The sequence below is a fragment of the Coregonus clupeaformis genome, chromosome 26 (genome assembly GCF_020615455.1).
Source record: "Coregonus clupeaformis isolate EN_2021a chromosome 26, ASM2061545v1, whole genome shotgun sequence".
Lineage (NCBI taxonomy): Eukaryota > Metazoa > Chordata > Actinopteri > Salmoniformes > Salmonidae > Coregonus > Coregonus clupeaformis.
The window spans coordinates 29,329,459-29,337,092 of NC_059217.1; the positions used below are offsets into that span (position 1 = coordinate 29,329,459).

Sequence of the window (7,634 nt, forward strand, 5' to 3'; positions counted from 1 at the left end):
GAATCCACTGTTCGTGCACGTTCAAGTAAACACATTTTACACTTTCGCCACCTGCTGGACTGTGGTGCAACATGGCCAATGTACTGATGTAGTAGCACGTGTCAAACTCATTCCACGGAGGGCCGAGTGTCTGCGGGTTTTCGCTCCTCCGTTGTACTTCATTGCTGAATTATGGTCACTGACTAGTAAGGAACGCCCCTCACCTGGTTGTCTAGGTCATAATTTAAAGTAGCAGCCAAAAACCAGCAGACACTAGGCCCTTCATGGAATGAGTTTGACACCCCTGTAGCAGCACATGAACTATAAACGAATGGCTAGTACCAAAGTATGAGTCATAATACCCATAAAACCTAGCGTAAAAGCCGGAAATGTTTCCAATCGTTATTTCACCATTCACTTTTGTGTTGGGGATTTTAGAACTACTTCATATAAGGTCTGTGTTTCGTGTAGGCATACCCTGGCGTGACGTTTTGATAACTGCGCAAATCCTTCTCGGACAAGGTCATTTTTATACATATATTCGCCTGTAATTACCCCCACACACAAAAAAAACGAAATGCTAATTAGCCGCTAAAGTGGCTATCATACAGAACAACGCATCTTGTTACAAGCTTTGCCATCATCCCTCAAGGCACATTTTTCAATGCAAACTCGTCGACAAGTAACCTTTTTATAGCCGTTTTAGTTTCTTGTGTTAATAATTGATAATGTTTCGTGTTTATTCTTGTTTAGCATTTTTCAAATTACCTAGCTAGCTACCATAAACATTTAATTTTTTTAATTACTCCAATTATTTTCATTACCCTCTGGCTGTAGCGAACTAGCTAACATTAGGTCTCTCTGTCGATCAGAAGCAAGGATGGTTCTGTGCTATGTACCGGATTGTAACCGCTACATTGATAAGCATACGTGCATTTTATCATTTTCCAACCTCTGTAATCGAGAGGCGTCGCTGGAGCCATGTGATAAGGTAAGCCCTGTTTGCTAGCAGGTCAAAGATCTGTGGTTAACTAGTAGGTACTTATGAAAGTTAACTAGATATCCACCGACTGTAGTTACGTGTACAATGCACGTTGCCTTCCTTACAGGTAAAAATAAAACCAGCATAGGCTACCATAATAACTGTTGTGACCTTTTTATTGAGTCTTTAGTGAGCTAGCCAGATACTTTTTCACAAGGTGACATGTTAGCTAGCGTTAGACCACCAGGGAAAGAATATTTAGCTAGCTAGTTAACGTTAACTCACTGTTGTGTTGTTGTAATCAGACTTGCTAGTTAACGTTAGGCCGGCGCCATGGCAAGGATAGTTGGTTAGCTAGCATATCACCACTTAGAAAAGTCTGACTACACAAACGGTAAGCTAATTAGCCTAACACTAGTACTTTGTTATAAGCATACCGTTTGGGAAACAGCAGATCGAATTGCAGAAGATATAAACATCTTCAAAGCGTAGCTGGTTTTGTCCCGTTGATACAACACTTATGTGACGACATCAACACAGCTCGATTGAGAGGGTCTGGTTTACACTACGTATACCACAGATCGACATTATCGGCAATGTGAAGCAAATTATTTTGGGTCGAGATGCTTTCATTTTGAGGATCAAGTGTTTATGGCGCTTATGAAGTTGTCACAGCTACACCAACTTGTCTGTATTCTATTTATGTACGTGTTATGTATTTTAAATTAGTGTTTTGCAATTCTTAGTAATGTAAATTCTGCATTTCTTCAGTTATCTGTGAGCAAGAATGAATAAACTCAAACGTGCACCTGGCTCAACTATTCCGTTGTAGTACAAGCACTGTCAGCAATGTTACCATCACTTTCATTCACAAGCTTTTTTTCATTAGCATCATGAAGACTGTTCCAAGTTGGGAGAATAACCAAACGTGCTTGGTCATTGACTGTACTGACATAGAAGTTGCTACTCCAAGTCAAATGGATTTGCAGAAGTAAACCTACTCTGTGTACCGTTCAATGCACTCCTTCAAGCTACTCCTGGGAGTTGCACCTAATGCGGTGATAACATACTGCAGTGATCTGTATCCAGGATCTGTCGGACAAAGCCATTTTCCAGAAGTTGGCGTTTGAGAAGATCTTCACGTCTGGAGACATGATTTTGGCAGACAGGCTTCTTGATCCAGAGCTTGATGACTGCAGGAGTCACTGTGAACATTCCTCCATTCCTGAACCACAGAAGGTTCACAGAGAGTGAGATACATCTCACAAAAGACATAGCGAGAGACAGGATCCGTGTTGAGAGGGCAAATGCTTGACTAAAATATTAAAAAATCCTGAGATTCATCCCACCTTATCTGCGTTGTTATAGTAATGTGCTGATGCAGACTTGCTGTGCACTTGTAAACCTCCAAGACCCACTCATTAGAGAAGAAGCTGTTGATCGGGAAACAAGAACAAACAATGAGGATTGGGTGTTGAGGGACCACTTGTCACATTGTCCCATAGTGGGTTTGTGACATGATAAACAATACATTTTCTGTCCAGATAAAGATGTTGATACAGCATTGAAAAAGACTCACCACTGACCAAATGTCTATTTGTTTTCCAGTCCAACAGGAGTGCATCCTTCAGACCATCCGGTACATGGACATCCGGTTGTGGAGACAACAGCACATCGAGCCTGTGGACGAACAGGTCAGTAACTCATCAAATATGATACAATATTGTGTAAAACTTAGAATTTGTAGCTGCATTGAAAAACGGATTGGAATAAAACCTCAAGGTAAGAACAAAAACTGATTTGTGCAAAAACTATTTACAAGATATTTACAGATGTTCACTGTTGGAGTGCCAACTTTGGGAGCATGTGTTCCTTGAAAACTCCTCTAGTCCAGCAATAGGAGTCTGCCAGAGGTCGTCACGCTGGATGGGGATGGTGATGGAGGCTTTGGTGGTCCACACAACGAATAAGCAAGTGTCCCTTCCAGTGATGTGGAGCTGCAATTGAACCTGGGGCCAGTAAGGATGGTCTTCACGGAGGCTGTAAGACCCTCCCTTCTGGATATAGAAATCCTTCGACTTCACTGCCTTTTCAATGGTAAGGTCCCTTGCACCATAGGGACACTTAACCTCCACCACTGCTGTGGTGCCCACCAGACCATCCGATGAGGCACCCAGGATCCCAGACCCCGTGACCCAAAGCCCTGACTCCTGCACATCCATCCCTGTAGCCATTTTGAATGCCTTGATGTCCTCCTCTTCGTTATCTGTGTCCTATTTACAGACAACACCCCATCCAACGACTGAACACCTTTAAATTAATTTGTTGTAAGAAATGTGCTATACAAATAGTTTTATTTGATAACATTAGATGTAGAATATTTAATAAACTGTAATTTTCACATGTGGGCAAGGGCAGTTTTTCCATAAACTTTTAATTGATAATTGGGATTTTATCACTTCACATAGCCGTCATATAGTGGGAAGGATCCTATCAATCAAGACTGTGTGAATGCATGTACTGCTCCGAATAAATAAATACTGTGCCTTTTTGAAGATGTGTCTCTGGTCATGAAACTACAATACAGACTGGATGTCTAAACAAAGTAAATTCTGAATGTGAATAGATTTTTAGATTAATTCTCATCAATGAACTAAACTTTCCATACATGTTTGCCCATGGTAGAAGTGGTCAGAAAGTGACTTTTTGGACATGAATGCAGAAACAAATTAGACTATTTTGCATACCCAACCCTACCACGAGCCCAGGCCGTCATTGCAAATAAGAATTTGTTCTTAACTGACTCGCCTGGATAAATAAAGTAAAAAAGAAATATTTTGACTATTTTCTACATTGTAGAATAATAGTGAAGACATCAAAACTATGAAATAACACATTGAATAATGTAGTAACCAAACAAGTGTTAAACAAATCAAAATATATGTTATATTTGAGATTCTTCAAGTAGCCACCCTTTGCCTTGATGACAGCTTTGCACACTCTTGGCATTCTCTCAACCAGCTTCTCTTGCAATGCTTTTCCAACAATCTTGAAGAAGCTCCCACATATGCTGAGCACTTGTTGGCTGCTTTTCCTTCACTCTGTGGTCCAACTCATCCCAAACCATCTCAATTCGGTTGAGGTCGGGTGACTGTGGAGGCCAGGTCATCTGATGCAGCACTCCATCACTGTCCTTCTTGGTAAAATAGCCCTTATCCAGCCAGGAGATGTGTTGGGTCATTGTCCTGTTGAAAAACAAATGATAGTCCCACTAAGCGAGAACCAGATGGGATGGCGTATCGCTGCAGAATGCTGTGGTAGCCATGCTGGTTAAGTGTGCCTTTAATTCTAAATAAATCACAGACAGTGTCACCAGCAAAGCACCCCCACACCATAACACCTCTTCCTCTATGCTTTACGGTGGGAAATAAACATGTGGAGATCATCCTTTCACCCACACCGCATCTCACAAAGACACAGCGGTTGGAACCAAAAATCTCCAATTTGGACTCCAGACCAAAGGACAAACTTCCACCGGTCTAATGTTCATTGCTCGTGTTTCTTGGCCCAAGCAGGTCTCTTCTTATTATTGTTGTCCTTTAGTAGTGGTTTCTTTGTAGCAATTCGACCATGAAGGCCTGATTCACACAGTCCCCTCTGAACAGTTGATGTTGAGATGTGTCTGTTACTTGAACTCTGTGAAGCATTTATTTGGGCTGCAATTTCTGAGGCTGGTAATTCTAATAAACTTATCCCCTGCAGCAGAGGTAACTCTGGGTCTTCCATTCCTGTGGCGGTCCTCATGAGAGCCAGTTTCATCATAGCGCTAGATGGTTTTTGCGACTGCACTTGAAGAAACGTTCAAAGTTCTTGAAATGTTCCATATTGACTGACCTTCATGTATTAAAGTAATAATGGACTGTTGTTTCTCTTTGCTTATTTGAGCTGTTCTTGCCATAATATGGACTTGGTCTTTTACCAAATAGGGCTATCTTCTGTATAGCCCCCCTACCTTGTCACAACACAACTGATTGGCTCAAACGCATTAAGAAGGAAATCATTTCCACAAATGAACTTTTAACAAGGCACACCTGTTAATTGAAATGCATTCCAGGTGACTACCTCATGAAGCTGGTTGAGATAATGCCAAGAGTGTGCAAAGATGTCATCAAGGCAAATGGTGGTATTTGAAGAATCTCAAATATAAAATATATTTTGATTTGTTTAACACTTTTTTGGTTACTACATGATTCCATATGTTATTTCATAGTTTTGATGTCTTCGCTATTATTCTACAATGTAGAAAATAGTAAAAATAAAGAAAAATTTGGTTATTTAGTAGCCATAATAAAACCAACCATTCTAAATGCAAAGTGGTAATCGGATCTCTTATTCAAACTCAGCTTGCAAGCTTATCATGATGTTTGCACCTACTCATAGTTACTTGTCTTAACCCAAAATTGGTTTAGGCCTACTCTAATAGCTGCATTGTTTTTAAAATGGCATGTAGACAAACAAATTTACACATCTTGATTTTAGATTTTTATTTTCAAAATCCACTTTATTTGGCACTTAGGAACTTACTATGGTCATTTATTTATTTAACATCTTGAGATGAGAAAACATGTTTTAATTGGAATTGGGCTGCCTGAGTAAACGCAGCCTTAGACTTTGACCAACAGTAGGTTGATATACTTTACCTTAAAACCAGCAATGCAGATAACGTGGGCGATGTTTATTATAGCCTTGAAGTCCACCTTTTTGGTATTTTGTACCAGTTTCCGTCTCTGTACGGCAAAACATGCAATAATAATAATAATAATTGATTGTACGTGGCACTAATTTTCACAAAGTCTGCTGCCTCAGTTTTGATGATGGCAATTTGCATATACTCCAGAATGTCATGAAGAGTGATCAGATGAATTGCAATTAATTGCAAAGTCCCTCTTTGCCATGAAAATTAACTTAATCCCAAAAAAACATTTCCACTGCATTTCAGCCCTGCACAAAAGGACCAGCTGCCATCATGTCAATGATTCTCTCATTAACACAGGTGAGAGTGTTGACGAGGACAAGGCTGGAGATCACTCTGTCATGCTGATTGAGTTAGAATAACAGACTGGAAGCTTTAAAAGGAGGGTGATGCTTGAAATCATTGTTCTTCCTCTGTTAACCATGGTTACCTGCAAGGAAACACGTGCCGTCATCATTGCTTTGCACAAAAAGGGCTTCACAGGCAAGGATATTGCTGCTAGTAAGATTGCACCTAAATCAACCATTTATCGGATCATCAAGAACTTCAAGGAGAGAGGTTCAATTGTTGTGAAGAAGGCATCAGAGCGCCCAAGAAAGTCCAGCAAGCGCCAGGACCGTCTCCTAAAGTTGATTTAGCTGCGGGATCGGGGCACCACCAGTGCAGAGCTTGCTCAGGAATGGCAGCAGGCAGGTGTGAGTGCATCTGCACGCACAGTGAGGCGAATACTTTTGGAGGATGGCCTGGTGTCAAGAAGGGCAGCAAAGAAGCCACTTCTCTCCAGGAAAAACATCAGGGACAGACTGATATTCTGCAAAAGGTACAGGGATTGGACTGCTGAGGACTGGGGTAAAGTAATTTTCTCTGATGAATCCCCTTTCCGATTGTTTGGGGTGTGGTAAACAAGACCGAGCTTTTGCTGGTAATGCTGTAGTGATAAGAAGATCCGCCGACACTGTACTCTGTTTTCAAAGGTTTATTATAACAAAGGTTCCAGCATCAGAATTTGACAGATTCTGCAGATATCTGTGAGACAGCACAGCCAATCAGTAATTTGCTATTCCCCCTCTCTGTTCAAGACATGGCATTTATATCATACATGGCCAGAGCATGGCGTGATTCTAACATCCAATCCCTGGCCATTACATATCCTCTTTTCCGGGAATTTAGTAATGCTTTCCAGATGTTTCCAGCACAGTAGAGTAGAGTTACATCATTTTGCCACATCAGCAAAATCTTAGGGCCACGTTTCCTACTTTAAGCAACGGTCAGCATTTCTAGACTGTTTAAGATACTACAGGGGCATCCGGAAAACACCTTGTCCGGAGAAGACAAGGTGAGCGCTACCATCAATCCTGTGTCATGCCAACAGTATCCTGAGACCATTCATGTGTGGGGTTGCTTCTCAGCCAAGGGAGTGGGCTCACTCACAATTTTGCCTAAGAACACAGCCATGAATAAAGAATGGTCCCAACACATCCCCCGAGTGCAACTTCTCCCAACCATCCAAGAACAGTTTGGTGACGACCAATGCCTTTTCCAGCATGATGGAGCACCTTGCCATAAGGCAAAAGTGATAACTAAGTGGCTTGGGGAACAAAACATCGACATTTTGGGTCCATGGCCAGGAAACTCCCCAGACCTTAATCTTGTGGTCGATCCTCAAGAGGCGGGTGGACAAACAAAAACCCACAACTTCTGACAAACTCCAAGCATTGATTATGCAAGAATGGGCTGCCATCAGTCAGGATGTGGCCCAGAAGTTAATTGACAGCATGCCAGGGCGGATTGCAGAGGTCTTGAAAAAGAAGGGTCAACACTGCAAATATTGACTCTTTGCATAAACTTAATGTAATTGTCAATAAAAGCCTTTGCTTGTAATTATACTTCAGTATACCATAGTAACATCGGACAAAAATA

At 41.3% G+C, this 7,634-nt stretch overlaps 1 long non-coding RNA gene across 1 annotated transcript; it reads left to right on the plus strand.

The window, feature by feature from the left end:
• The first annotated feature begins 385 nt into the window (after positions 1-385).
• On the plus strand, positions 386-3,490 carry LOC121539973. The gene is made up of 3 exons (XR_005995444.1): positions 386-970; positions 2,570-2,655; positions 2,784-3,490. It is a non-coding gene; the product is annotated as an uncharacterized LOC121539973 (long non-coding RNA).
• The last annotated feature ends 4,144 nt before the right edge of the window (positions 3,491-7,634 follow it).